Genomic DNA, 15,641 nt, shown 5'->3' on the forward strand with positions numbered 1-15,641 from the left:
AAAGAAATCTCCTCTTCACCTCCCTCAAGCAATCACCCAATACTCTCAACTGTAAACCAACATCAATTCTTTGCACAAAATTCCGGCCTCCAGATCCCATGGGATGAGATCCTTATATAGAGTTTTGGAGTGAAGATAAGTCAGCTTGATGTGTGGCTTGTTGTCCTCTTCAACTCCAGTTGTTCTTCAGTCCTTGAGTCCACTCGGAGTTTCTACCTTCCACTTGGAGTTTTAGAACCTCTTGACTCATCATTAGGCGAATCTTCTGATCCAAGTGTCATTTTGGAAGCTTCTTGGGCACTGGCACATTGAGAAAAGATTCCTCCACATGTCAAAGTACGCCCAGCGCAGGTAGCCTTTGTTGCACTTGCTATGTAGCGCAGGTACACCATAGAGCTTTTGACATTCAGCGCATATGCTTAGTGGAGCAGCTGCTTTGATCCAAAATTGACCTGTTTTTGAGTGTTTTTCAGTGGAGAACTGATCTGTAGTGCTGTGGTTTGCTGACCTTGTTCCTCTAGGGGTAGGAACAACATGTTTAGGGACTTTGGATCCCTCAGATTATTGACATTTCATGCTCCATGCTGTAAGGCACAAAAATGTCTATAACAAGCTTGTCTTCCATATTTTTTAGCTCTTGCTCTAATCTCCTTTTATCCTCTTCTTCTCTAGCCTTGTGTTCCTCCTCCTATTTTCTCTTCTTTGCTTCTTCCTATGCCCTTCTCTCTTCATCTTGTTTTCTCTTCTATGCTTCTTCCTGCGCCCTTCTTTCTTCATGCTTCTTTTCTTGCAACTATTTCTCCTTTTCTCGCTCTTCCTGTCACCTCCTTTTCTTGAGCTAGCCTTGGTTGCTGGAATCTTGAGATTATTTGATCTCTTGCTCTCTTTGCCTCTTAAGATCTTTCTTTTCCTTGCCAAGGTGGTGTTCCTTTGTTCCAACATTTCATTAATGTCTTCCTCTTCATGGTCACTCAAGACGTCTTCGACCTCTTTCCCTTTTCACTTCTCGGATTCGTCAGTGCCTTTCAGTGTCTTGTGCTATTTTTTCTTGATGGTGGAAGCTCTTTCTTTAAGGCTCACATATTCCTGGGAATCATTGGGGAGGTCCTCATCTCTGGCATGCTGCTCGCTTGGGCTAAGTTCCCTCATAGCGTTATAGCGATTTTTTACCCCATCCTCGTGATCCTGTTTGGTGTGAGAATATGGCCAGCTGAATTTTGCCTTTTTACAGTGGGCGACCACTACTTTCTCGAGATCATATTTCAGTAGTTGAGGCTCACAAAATGGATCCTTGTTAATGCCTTGGCTTCAGGCTCTACTTGTTTAAAATTCTCCACCACATATCCTCCGATGGTGAGAGGGAAGGCGGGCCATGGTTTCTTTTTTCCTTTGTTCAATACCCTTGAAAATCCCTGTGTCATTTGGTAGCAGACCTCTCGTAGGAGCATTTTGTTTGTGACGAACCTAGGTAGGGCATGTGGGGCCTTATGGGTACCAAACACTCTTATGAATGTTCCTTCTTGAATGGGAAACCAATGTGCTACCTTGACCACAGTCTTCATAGCTCTCTTTGACATGCATGGTGGTTCTTCCCCAAATAGCAGCTGGTACAATGGGGCAATAAAATATTCAAAAACTACATCTACCATACCTTTGTAAGCCGTGTCCCAGAAAACCTTGTAGTGGTGGTGGAAGGGGTCGACCGCTGATGAATCCCAGTTGCAGCTCCAGTGCTCAAATTGGCATCTCGATCAGACATTGTCTAGGAGGTATGAAGCCATATAGAATTTCGGAGGCTGTTCTGGCTGTGGGAGCTTGGCCACAACTATGTTTGTTTTCAACGATGATGCGAGAATTCTTGCCCAATTAAAGATAGTTCCTCGGGTGGCAACGAATTACATGAGAGGCACCCAGGTGCCATAAAATACGTCGCAGTCTTCCTTACCACATAAGCGGCACATCATCACGACAATTAATTGATACACTTTACGCAACCCCTCTGTCTTGTATGCCTGATCTGTTCTGACTCGGAACTTTGACGGGTCCTGCTACCATTCCCTTAGGATCTCTTTCACTGGGATCACAAACTCAGAGAGCCACCTACTATTGAAAACCTCCTGTCTCTCTGGGAGTCTGTAGTAAGAGGTGATATTTGCGGAGGAGATTGTGGCTATGAATGATACATGGTCCTTGATTGTCCATGAATCCATATCTATATTTTGCAAGATCCATTTGATAGTTTTTGTGCATGGGAAGACCGAGGGGTGTGATTCTATCTTATGTAACTTTGACCTCTTGACATTTATGTATATCGGGAAATCCTCCTAGGTTTCTGGTATGTATAGCTTCAAAACGTTTCATAGATGTTGTACCGGGAGAGTTTCATGGTTTTATTGATGTTGGAGGTTGTGTCCCCGAATATGGTTGACTCCTTGTCTTGGTAGATCTCCCATGAACCGCTTCATGATCCTCTGTGAGCAGCCTTAGTGGTTGAGGGATCCATCTCTTCTTTGAAGGAGGAGATGGATATGCACTCGAGGTCCATGTCACCTGGCATGTTGAAAATAGAATCCCACGATGAGAGAGACGGTATGAAAAATCAAGCAAAACTATGAAAATAAAGGGAATTTCAGAAGTTGATAGGTAGGTCGCATAAGGAGATAATTCACAAGGTTGCATTTCTAGAAGTGCAACTAAGTGACTTGTTATATAGGTCGCAGGTTGCAGGGGTCACAAGGTCGTAGGTCATAAGGTCGTAGGTTGCTGGGGGTTGCAAAGTCGCAGGAAAATGGGTATCGCGGCCTTAAGTCGTGTGACCTAGGTTTTGGGAGGGTCTAGGGAAACAATCTGAGGCTTTGGGCAGTCTAGGATTCTTCCTGGAAAGGTGGTTAAGGCTTACTGGCGAAAATCCATAAGGTTAGGGCCGAGGAACAACCATGGTTTGGTCAAGGAAGAACGAACAGGGCCAGGGAAACTACTCTTTTGATTTTGATGTAAAAAAACTAAGAAAAGGGGATAAAAACCCCTTAGGAATTGGATGCAAAAGGTTAGGTAGACAGGGAGTGACACTTGGAAAAAATCATGATTGTCAGGAAAGTGGAAAGTCACATACCTGGACAAAACAACGCGTGCTCCCAAGTCGCAAACCCTCTGCGTATTCGGTGCGACCAAAGGAGCCGTTACAATGAAAAGGGGCAAACTCCCTATTTATAGATTTTGTCACACATGTGAAGGTCGCATGGGTCTAAAGTGTGACCTTGCGACCTATGTGACTTGGTAGTTGCGAAGTCGCAAGGGTCATATGGTTGCATTGATGGGAAAAGAAGGTCTATGCGACCTTATGACCTATGCGACATGGTAGTCGCAAGGTCGCAAGGGTCGCATGGTCGCATTGATGGGAAATAAAGACAAATGCAACCTTACGACCTATGTGACTTGTGGGTCACACGGGTCACAACAATCGCAATGGTTGGAAGATTTAGACATAGTCGCACTCTGAATCTGCGACTGACTAACTTTGGACAAGATCTAATGACCTAGCTACACTTGGCTAGGAAACTTAGTCTTTTATGGGGTTCTTCTGGACTGGTGAAATCTTGAGTAGATCTCAACGATGCAGGAGGTTCTGCATGATACAGGGGCTCCAAAAATTTTAAGGGTTTCAGGATTTTTGTAGGGGTTGTTGTAGCAACTACAACAGGTACCAAGCCTAACAAACTCCAACCAGAGTCCTATGGCTTCCAAGAGTTCCAATTCATTCACAGGTCTCCCATGTACCCTTACATGCTTCCATTTCCATAACAGTCTCCATGATTCCATGGGCGTCTACTAACATCCTCCTCAAAATTTGCCTGTACTCTTGTCACCACACAAGAATTCTCTGTGTACCACTTCACTATGCCAAACATGCCTCTTTTGTATGCATGTCTATTTTCTACCAATTGGCACACCCTAATCCCTTAATGGACTATGGTTATATGCATGGGAACATTTTATGATTATTAAATCATAAGTCCCTCTCTATGGAGTCTCAACCCCCCATTCTTGTTTTGTCTTTCAGTCCACAACTATTTTATTTTATTAATATGCATGTGTTATATCATTACATTATTAGAAATTCTAGCCTCAAAATATAAACCATGTGTACATGGGCATACCATCCCCAAACATATAACACATCATACAAATAGACACAACAAATCTTATAATGCATTTACTCACATGCACCTAGGCACATCGACTCTCAAAAAGATGTTCTCAACTCACCAACCTATTCAATGTGCCCGAGTCACTAGCCTAGTTTTTTATATGCATGATATTTACATTCCAGGGATCGAATAGGGATGTTACACTACTCCCAATTACTGGATTTTTGGTGGGATTAACTCCTTTCGGCCTAACAACCACTTCACCTCCTTTGAACCTAACCTCTAGTCCTTTGTCCCCATGGCCAAAATTGAAAGGAGATTCTTTTCCAACCCTAGTACAAAAATCACTTGGTTCTCGTCCATGATACCCCCTGAGTCCATTTGAAACTCAATGCTTCCAATTCCCTCTGTTGCATACTTGGTGTTGTATTCAAGCTCCACATGTAGGCCTCTGGGCTCTTTGGCCATGTTGGTGAGAATATCTTGAGATCCTATCGTGTGACAAGATTCTCCACTATCCACAAACCATACCCCTATCGTAATAGTGCCAATATAAAGGAATGACAACAAGGCAAAGTACTTCTCAAAATTCTTATCCAACTCATAATCTGCATTGTGGATTTTGTAGATGTCTTTCCCTTTACCTTCTTCCTATTTGGACATTGTTCAACAATGTGACCAAACTTATGACATGCAAAACATTTTACTTTGCTCATCTTCTCCTTTTTACTTTGTGAAGATCCTCCTCCACCCTGGTTCTTCTTGGCCTTCCCCTTTCCCTTCTCCGCTTTCACAAAAAGAGAAATTTCCTCATCCCCACCACCACACGTTGTTCATCAGTTATTGAACCCTCCCATATTTCTTTTCAATGAAGTCATACCACAACCAAATCCAATTAGGAAGCTATTGTCTAGTAAGGATCCCCTCCACAAAGGTGGTCCATTTCTTAGTGCATCCCTTCAAAGCTACTTTATTTAGCTCCAAATCATTCACAACTCTCTCACAACTGACAACTCATCATGATCCTATTGGATCTTGGTTATATATGAGGTTATAATCTTTGATTTATTCATCTAGACGTTATTTAAATTCTCTCGCAACACCATTGTCCTATTCTTATTTTTACTCTGATAAAGACTCATTAAGGCTACCCACATCTTACGTGTTGTGTCATTCTCTATTATGTGAGGAATTATATGATTCCTCACACCATCCAAGATAATACTCATCTGTTGGAAATAATATTGAGAGGGGGGGTGAATCAGTATTATCAGATCAATATAACTTTTCACTTTCCATATTAAGATTCATATGTGATGCAACAAGTATATATCCAGTAAACATATGATTCAGTTAGTTGATCTCTAATGAGTGCATCAGAAAATTATTAACCATATGAGTAGTAAACCGGAGCAGTAAAATAGACCAGATCATCACACACAAGAAGCACACATGAACACCATGATGTAAGGTGGAAACCCAATGTGGGTGAAAACCACCTGCTGCAAGTCATCTCAATCTTATTTAATAAGAAATACCTTTTACAATAGTTCTGTACTGGTGCAGACTTATACCAGTACACAGGCTTCTACCTGCAGAAGGCTACAACCTTCTCTCATTCTCCAGACTCTCCTGCAAGGGAGCTACAACTCCCTTTGCTCTTGTACTAGCCGATCCATTTACTAGTACGCAGGCTGCTACCTGCTGAAATGCTCCAACCTTTACTTGTTTTCCAGCTGCTACTAGAAGGGAGCTACCACCCCCTTGGCTCTTGTACTCACTAATGTACTAGTACGTAGGTTCCGACCTACCGAAGGCTACAACCTTCTCTTTCTTCCTCCAGGTACCATGTTTCATCAATTTTCAGACTGGATACACTGAAGCACAACATCATAATCTGAAAGGCCACGTTTCATCCAATTTTCATATTGGACCCATTAATATCATTGAAGCTCATAATCAATCAATACTAGCATCATCAATCTCTGAATTACCCAATACTGAATCAATGTTTTCACCAAGGCCAACCCGCATACAGATCTGCAAATATTTCCTTATAACTTTGCAGCTGTTCCATACATCAGACATACCTAGATCATACCATTCAAAAACATACGTCAATAATACAGATCTAGTCTATCAAACCAGATAATGATAAACATTACAATCCTTAAGATCCTGATCCATCAAGTATCAAATAGATTTGCAATCAACCAACTTCCTTGTGCATAAGATGAATTAATACTTTCTCAGCACACAACAACCAGATATCAAATCAGAACCTTGAACACCGTAGTAATAGATAAAAACAACTAAAACATATTTCAAGTAAAGTCCGCAACTTCACCAACAGAAACCTGCGTACAGATCTATAAATTCATTCTTTCAAACATTCAGATATTAGTTAACCTAGATTATCAGATTTATAGATCAAGCGTGCGCCACATATCACAGATCAAAATCATATAGAGATACCACTATTCCAGCCTTAAGATTTTGACCCATCAATAGAACTTATCCTTCTCCTTGTGCTCAGGTTCCTTCTTTATTCAGATCTAGATCTGCACCATAACCTAATCACCATATTCCAGATCTAACACTTTATCAGATATTCAATTATTCAAAAGATACCTTGCCAAATGATCTCCTTCCACTTTTATAGCCTTACGCCTTTCACAATACCATGGACCAAAAACCATAACAATTCAATACCATGGACCCAATACTTGGGATCAACACTTTTGGATGCAATACCACGGACCAAAACCATAGGATCAAAAACTGTCGGACTAATACCATGAGCCAACCATGAAAGTGCGTGAACTTTTATCTGCATGAAAGGAACTTTTATCTGCATGAAAGTGCGTGAACTTTTCTCTTCATGAAAGGAACTTTTCTCTGCATGAAAGTGCGTGAACTTTTCTCTACATGAAAGAAACTTTTCTCTGCATAAAAGTGCGTGAAATTTTCTCTACATGAAAGAAACTTTTCTCTGCATGAAAGTGCGTGAGATTTTCTCTACATGAAAGAAAATTTTCTCTGCATGAAAGTGCGTGAATGTTTCTCTACATGAAAGAAACGTTTCTTTGCATGAAAGTGCGTGAACTTGAAAATAACTTTGCTGCACTATAATTTATCATCTATGTCATTTGCCATCAAGGACAACACTTGTCTCATAATGCCAACAATCTCCCCCTTTGGACTTGATGGCAAAGCTAACTTGTCATACTGAGAATTGTCATCTGATTCCTTTGAGCTGTCCTGCATCCTATGTATTCCGTCACATCTGATATCTCTTCTGTAGATTCATCTAGATATATATAAGTGAGTTGATCTTCTACGAGTTGGTTGCCATCAAGTACAACACATGCATCATAATGCCAACAATCTCCCCCTTTGGACTTGATGGCAAAAATACCAAATCACTCTCCCCCTTTGACATTAAGGGAAAAGGGCGTACCAAGATATTCTCTTCCTTTGCTGTCCATACTCCCCCTGAGTGCCTGCTGAAATTTCTGAATGAGCTCCCCCTTTGTATATGCCAAGGTGTACCAATCTGTCCATGCTCCCCTTGAGTACATGCTGAGTCTTTGCACTGCTGAAGTGTGCTGTTCATGCTCCCCCTGATTGTAGGCAAGATCTGCAAAAATATGTTCTACAAGAAGAACATGACTCTATCTTAAATGACCTTCCTATCACCAAAGACTCATACATACATACATCTCTCAACCAAGTGAGGATATACAAATATTGACTCATCCACCCATCCAAGTGGGCTTACACCAGAAGTTTACTCATGATAAACAAGTACATTACATCATTCATCCCAGTCATAGTGGGGAAACCAAAAAAAGGCCGTTACATGACCTTGATGACATAGAGACGAAATATCTAGAGCAAGACTATGAAAGTTATCAATAACTAATATCAGCAGCATCTGTCAATCACTATTCAGATCAACAACCTGTAAATGTCTTGTAGCAAGGTATGTCTGCCTATAGATATCAACTCATCCTCTTGAAAGACATCATAGCCATCTCATCAACATCAAGATCTGCATGATCTTATATATCATCCATGTATCATCAATCGGGGACATCTGTATCAATCAACATATGTAAGTATCAATCTGTCATTTTATCATCATCATGACTCCAACAATGCAATTTTGAGTAATCATTCATGTATCCAGCATACTGTATATAGTACTATGTATCTTTAGCTCAAGATCATCAACCGCATCAATCCTCATCCATATGAGAGCCAAGAACTATAGGAGACTTGCATCAACTATATTATATGATCTTTATGCATATGACGACAACAACATATGATAGACTCATCATCAAGTAATGAATATGTGTATACAAGCTTTGTACTTTTCCTTATCCTTATAAAGATCACCATGTAAGCACTATATCAGAGAATCAACCACAAATCTGATTTGATCATCAACTATGTAACCCCAAACATCATATGAGATTTTGTCATGGACAACTCATAATCATATCATAGCAAGATGTATCCTAAGCATCATCACCAAGGACCACTAACCATAATTCCAACAATGCATTATTAAAAGTATCTGCTCCCCCTGAACCTGTGCCATCTGTTTACTGTCAAATCTGATCATGCATATATCAACAAGAAGTATCAAGACATCATCATCATCAAGTTAGGATCAAGACATTTCCACACATCATTAACAGATTGTAACCATTATCAAACATGTTAAATAATGGACTGAATCATATCAGACCCTCTTTCCTGAGCCTGTCCCTACTGCTTTTCCTCAAACAATCATATACACGACTGTGCAGTGACCAACTCGCGTATATACGCAACTTTCCTTTATGAAACTTGCGTATGAAATTCAGGATACTGAAGTTTCACACTTTCAGCTCCTTCTGAGTCTGTTGTGCCTGTACATTGTGCTGTGCCACATTTTTCTGACTATACTTCCTTTTTCTTCCATATCTTCAAGTGTGATGATGTTTTCTCCTTTTGGTGTGGTGCCCGTACCTTGTTCCTGCATTCCTTGGCTATATGTCCAAGCTTGTTGCATGCATAACATCTTACATGTTTCATATTCCTTCTGTAGCAATCAACAACTTTGTGACCGAACATATTGCAAGAAAAACAATATCCATTAAAATACCTGGAATGTGATGATCTTTCTGTGTGATGATCTTGAACCATTCTTCTTCTGCATCTAGCTGCAACATGTCCAAGATTATGACATTCATAACATTCAATATTATTCATCTGAGTAAATGGCCGACTATTACTTCCATAGTTAGGAGTAAAAGATTTTCTTTGAAGAATCTCTTTCCTTGATTATTGATGGGGTTGACCTCTCCTCTCCTTGTTGATCATTTTAGATTTCTCTTTAGAGTTCCTTGCCTCACCTTGTGAACTAGATTCACCTTCAATAGATTCATGAAAGCCAAGACCAGTTTTGATGGCAGGAGACCTTTGACTACTAAGAATATCATCCAAGGCTTTAGTACTATCTTGAAATCGTAACAGTTTATCCTTTTCTTCTTTTAAGATATTTACCTCAAATTGAAGTTGTTCTTCCTTTTTCAGACATTGCTTCTTCAAAATTTCTTCAGACTTTCTTCCTTCTTCCATTTTTTGCCTTAGTTTGAGAATCTCCTTTTCTTGTTCTTCATTCAGATCTTGCTGCATTTGACGAATTCTGAAGGCACATTCCAGCTGAGATTTTAAGTTGATAACTTTGTTTTCCTGTTTTTCAATAGCTTGGAGTAGATATTTATTCTACTTCTTTGATTCTTCAAGATGTTCTTTTAGTGAGAGGATCGTAGCTTCAAGCCTTTCATAATAACTAGATCTATCTCCGAGTTTCTTTATTTTTGTGCTCTTTTCATTGACTTCATTTCTTAGAGATGTTACTTCATCCTGCAACTTTTGATATTTGTCCTTGAATAACTTCCTTACCTTGCTTCCTTCCTCTTGTTGAGCCTTTAGTCTGGTAGCTACTTCTTTGAAGGCACCATCCTTTATGTTCAATAGATCTTCTTGATCTCTAATTTTGTCCGTCAACCTCTTAAATTCTACCTCTATTTGATATCCTTCTTGCTCACCCATAAGAGCACATTCAGTTGTTTCGTTATCACTTACATCACCTTCAAATGGATAGATAGTTGGAACATCAGAGGATAACAAATTCATACCTGATAGTTCATCTTCATTCTGAAATGATTCTGAATCTGATTCTAAATTTGAAGTGCTTCTGCATAATCCCCAATCAATTCTCCCACTGTCATAGTTCTTCTGAGATGTCTTCTTCTGCTTAGGTGCTTTCTTCTTAAGCTTCTTCCCCATTGTTCCACGGATCTCCTTCAAGCGATCAAGCTTCTATAAAAGGACCTGATCTGATACCAATTGTTGGAAATAATACTGAGAGGGGGGGGGTGAATCAGTATTATCAGATCAATATAACTTTTCACTTTCCATATTAAGATTCATATGTGATGCAACAAGTATATATCCAGTAAACATATGATTCAGTTAGTTGATCTCTAATGAGTGCATCAGAACATTATAACCATATGAGTAGTAAACCAGAGCAGTAAAATAGAACAGATCATCACACACAAGAAGCACACATGAACACCATGATGTAAGGTGGAAACCCAATGTGGGTGAAAACCACCTGCTGCAAGTCGTCTCAATCTTCTTTAATAAGAAATACCTTTTACAATAGTTCTGTACTGGTGCAGACTTATACCAGTACACAGGCTTCTACCTGCAGAAGGCTACAACCTTCTCTCGTTCTCCAGACTCTCCTGGAAGGGAGCTACAACCCCCTTTGCTCTTGTACTAGCCGATCCATTTACTAGTACACACGCTGCTACCTGCTGAAATTCTCCAACCTTTACTTGTTTTCCAGCTGCTACTAGAAGGGAGCTACCACCCCCTTGGCTCTTGTACTCGCTAATGTACTAGAATGTAGGAGCCTACCTAATGAAGGCTACAACCTTCTCTTTCTTCCTCCAGGTACCACGTTTCATCAATTTTTAGACTGGATACACTGAAGCACAACATCATAATCTGAAAGGCCACGTTTCATCCAATTTTCATACTGGACCCATTAATATCATTGAAGCTCATAATCAATCAATACTAGCATCATCAATCTCTGAATTACCCAATACTGAATCAATGCTTTCACCAAGGCCAACCCGCATACAGATCTGCAAATATTTCCTTATAACTTTGCAGTTGTTCCATACATCAGACATACCCAGATCATACCATTCATAAAACATACGTCACTAATACAGATCTAGTCTATCAAACCAGATAATGATAAACATTACAATCCTTAAGATCCCGATCCGTCAAGTATCAAATAGATCTGCAATCAACCAACTTCCTTGTGCATAAACTGAATTAACACTTTCTCAGCACACAACAACTAGATATCAAATAAGAACCTTCAACACCGTAGTAATAGATAAAAACAGATAAAACATATTTCAAGTAAAGTCCACAACTTCACCAACAGAAACCTGCGTACAGATCTATAAATTCATTCTTTCAAACATTCAGATATTAGTTAACCCAGATTATCAGATTTATAGATCAAGCGTGCGCCACATATCACAGATAAAAATCATATAGAGATACCACTATTCCAGCCTTAAGATTTTGACCCATCAATAGAACTTATCCTTCTCCTTGTGCTCATGTTCCTTCTTTATTCAGATCTAGATCTGCACAATAACCCAATCACCGTATTCCAGATCTAGCACTTTATCAGATATTCAATTATTTAGAAGATACCTTGCCAAATGATCTCTTTCCTCTTTTGTAGCCTTAGGCCTTTCACAATACCACGGACCAAAAACCATAACAATTCAGTACCATGGACCCAATACTTGGGATCAACACTTTTGGATGCAATACCATGGACCAAAACCATAGGATCAAAAACTGTCGGACTAATACCATGAGCCAACCATGAAAGTGCGTGAACTTTTCTCTACATGAAAGGAACTTTTATCTGCATGAAAGTGCGTGAACTTTTCTCTTCATGAAAGGAAATTTTCTCTGCATGAAAGTGCGTGAACTTTTCTCTACATGAAAGAAACTTTTCTCTGCATAAAAGTGCGTGAACTTTTCTCTACATGAAAGAAACTTTTCTCTGCATGAAAGTGCGAGAAATTTTCTCTACATGAAAGAAAATTTTCTCTGCATGAAAGTGCGTGAACTTTTCTCTACATGAAAGAAAATTTTCTTGGCATGAAAGTGTGTGAACTTGAAAATAACTTTGCTGCGCTATAATTTATCATCTGTGTGATTTGCCATCAAGGACAACACTTGTCTCATAATGCCAACATCATCACTTTCACATCCTTTAGATTGTGCTCGACTGCTTGGGTAGGGTCAGAAGGAACCTAGATCCTTGTTTGCAAAATCCCACAAACCATTCATTTTTAGAACAATAATGGTTCAGTCCTTCCATGGATTTAAATTGGTGGTCCCTTCCAACCTATCTTCATATCCTAGTCTTATTGATGCCATTTCACAAATCAACCTTGGCCACAAAATCGTAGCTGCAAAATACAAATTCTGTTGACATAAAAAATAAGTCATTGCTACAAAACCCTTGTGATCTCGGATGTTCCCTCCAAAGTTTCTATAGCTCTAAATACCATATCAAATTTCTAATACCATTCTATATTTATTTATACCTCAACAATTTTTATTCCTATAAAATTATTAAATAAAATTTTAATTGCCATGAAAATAAAATCACTAGTATTTAACTTTTGAAATGGAATATTTTGTAGTGGAAAAATAAAATTGGAGAGATCAATAACATCACAATAGTAAGTATACACCCATAACAATTTTCCTTCATTAAAATACTTGAGAAAATATGAGCCTATATCCACGAGAAGAATACAAAGAAAAAATTCACTTTTGTAACCTGTAACTTGATCCCTAGTGTGTTAAGGAATTTGACACTAGTATTTCAGTTCTAAAATGAAATATTTTGTAGTGGAAAAATAAAATTGGAGAGATCAATCACATCACAATGACAAGTATACACCCGTAACAATTTTCCATCATTAAAATACTTGAGAAATTAAATTATGGACCTAGATCCAAGTTAAGAATATACATAAAAAATGCACTTTTGGAACCTGTAACTTAATCCCTCGTGTGTTAAGGAATTTGACACACTAGAAAATCAAACTCCTAAGGAATTCGGCCCTGGATAAACTTGACCTCCACCACCAACAAATCGATGCTGTCCTTTCCTTGTCATATAACCCCTATGTACTCAAGAAAATATGCCCACTCGATAAATAGACATCTCCACAACTTGGTCTCCTTTTTTCTTCACCTACTTAGCCTCTTTATTTCCTGAACTTGGCCTCTCGAAATTTCCCTGCACTCTTCCTCTCTTCACTTTAGTTTAGCTGAGCCTCTCGCTCTAGAGAAAATCACTTCCTTCGCTTGTGTGTCTTCACCTCTCTCTTAGGATTATTTAATAACTTCATTAAGCCAAATTCCTATCCCTAATCTCCTAAGTGATTGGCGTGTTGAAATGTGGCAACAAGAATATTGCAATTTTAATTTGTCCTTGAATTAAAATTTGAATTTAGTCTCACTAGCTGCTTGAAAATAATTTTTGGGTTGTGTTAAATTGTTTCCACGACTAGCCCATGTAGTTAACCGGGGGGTTAGAGGGGGGGCGGAGCCCCCCTTCGTTGCGCCGATTGTGTAGCGGGGGGGGGGGGGGGGTCATAAGGGGTTTGAGGCGTACCCGTAACCCCACTTTATGGGGTCCGGGGCAGCGCCCCGGAAAATTTTGGTTTTGGACCCTATGTTAGGATGGGCGGACCCACCTATGGTTTTGTGCATGATTTTCGCACATGTTTTTGGACACGATGGTTTTCGGTCCATGGTATTGGATGCTTCGGCATGTATAAATATGTATTATAACATTGAAAGGAACATAATGAAAAATCAAGCTGGTAGTCCCGGTTTTGGGATTTAGTGGGAAAATCTTTGTGTATATGTGTTTTATGTGTTATGCTCTCGCATTGTTTATTTTTCTGTGTTTTAGAATTCGTATGCAGGTAATTTCTGTACGGGGTTAAAACCTACAATAATTAATCAATTCATTATGGATTAATTAGTTGGAGAAATTCAAGTTAGAAGCCTTTATGAAGTCATGCAACAATTATCCCTTAAATTAAAGAGATTATCCCTTAATTAAGGAGATAAGATTGAGTTATATTTGAGTTGTAATTAGTTAGCTCAGTTTACTGAGTTAAGTCCAGTTAAATTAGTTCCAAACTGTTTGAGGAACTAATTGTGAGTTATTAGTCAATTGATGCATGCATGCACTCAACCAGTGTACTCCAGATAACTGAAGATTCCCTCATTAGTAACTCATGCGTGTCTATTCTAGGAAATACCCAGTTGAACTAAATTTCAAGGACAATGTACTATCAATTGCATGTGTTTTCCTATAAAGAAAACTCATGCATGCCGAAGGAATTAATTCCTTGAGGATTGCGTGGTTCTGACAATGTGTTAGAGCAGTGTGTGAGATCAATGTTCCACTTGGTAATAGGAGTATCACCTAAGAGAAACTACGCAAGGAAATAAGAGCTTGGAGGGCAGAGGAGAAGGTTTTGTGAGAAGCCAAGTTTGCATGTGAGCATCTGCGAGGATTGTACTGAGAGCTGGCTAGCTGTGAGAGCTAAGGCTTTGTATAATTCTAATATATTTCCACTTTGTATGATAATACAAATAGTGGGGTTTTTAGCTGAGGCTTTCCTCGAAGTATTCTTTTGTGTATTGTGCATTGATTCTTCTTCTTCTAGTTCTATTGTTCAGCTCGATCTTTAAGCTTCCACAAATTGAAAGTAGAAGTAGATTATAGTATTTTTCTTTGGTTATATTGCATTATTAGGTTAATCTACAGTCAAAATTTCTTCATGGTATGAGAGTTGTGAATAATATACGGAGAAGAGAATTCAAAGTTTGAAGTTCGGGGTTGCAGGTACAAAATCGAATTCTTATCATACTTCAAGGTTGGCCAATGGTGTTCAATGGCTTGAGACTTGAGTATGCCTTGGAAGGTAGCTCGAATTACATAGCATGGAAATATCACATGGAGGCTATATTAGAAGACAATGGCTTGAAGGAATTCATTGATCAAGATATCCAAAAGCCAACTTCAACTAATGCACAAGAGTTGGCTGAGTGGAAGAAGTGTGTGGTGAAGGTGAGACAGATCATCCTTGAGGGAGTTTGAGACCATATTGTCTCGAGTCTCCATGGGAAGGATACTCCATTTTCAATGTGGAAGACATTGAAGGACCTCTACCAGAATAATAGCGACCAGAGGAAATTGGCGCTTAAGGATAAGCTTCGAAGAATCAAGATGGAGAAGGGCGATACTATTTCCACATATCTGAACAAGCTCACCACCTGCAGAGA

This window comes from Pinus tabuliformis, chromosome 4_2, assembly GCF_031772625.1.
Source record: "Pinus tabuliformis cultivar Carrire ecotype Pingquan chromosome 4_2, CPIR1, whole genome shotgun sequence".
NCBI lineage: Eukaryota > Viridiplantae > Streptophyta > Pinopsida > Pinales > Pinaceae > Pinus > Pinus tabuliformis.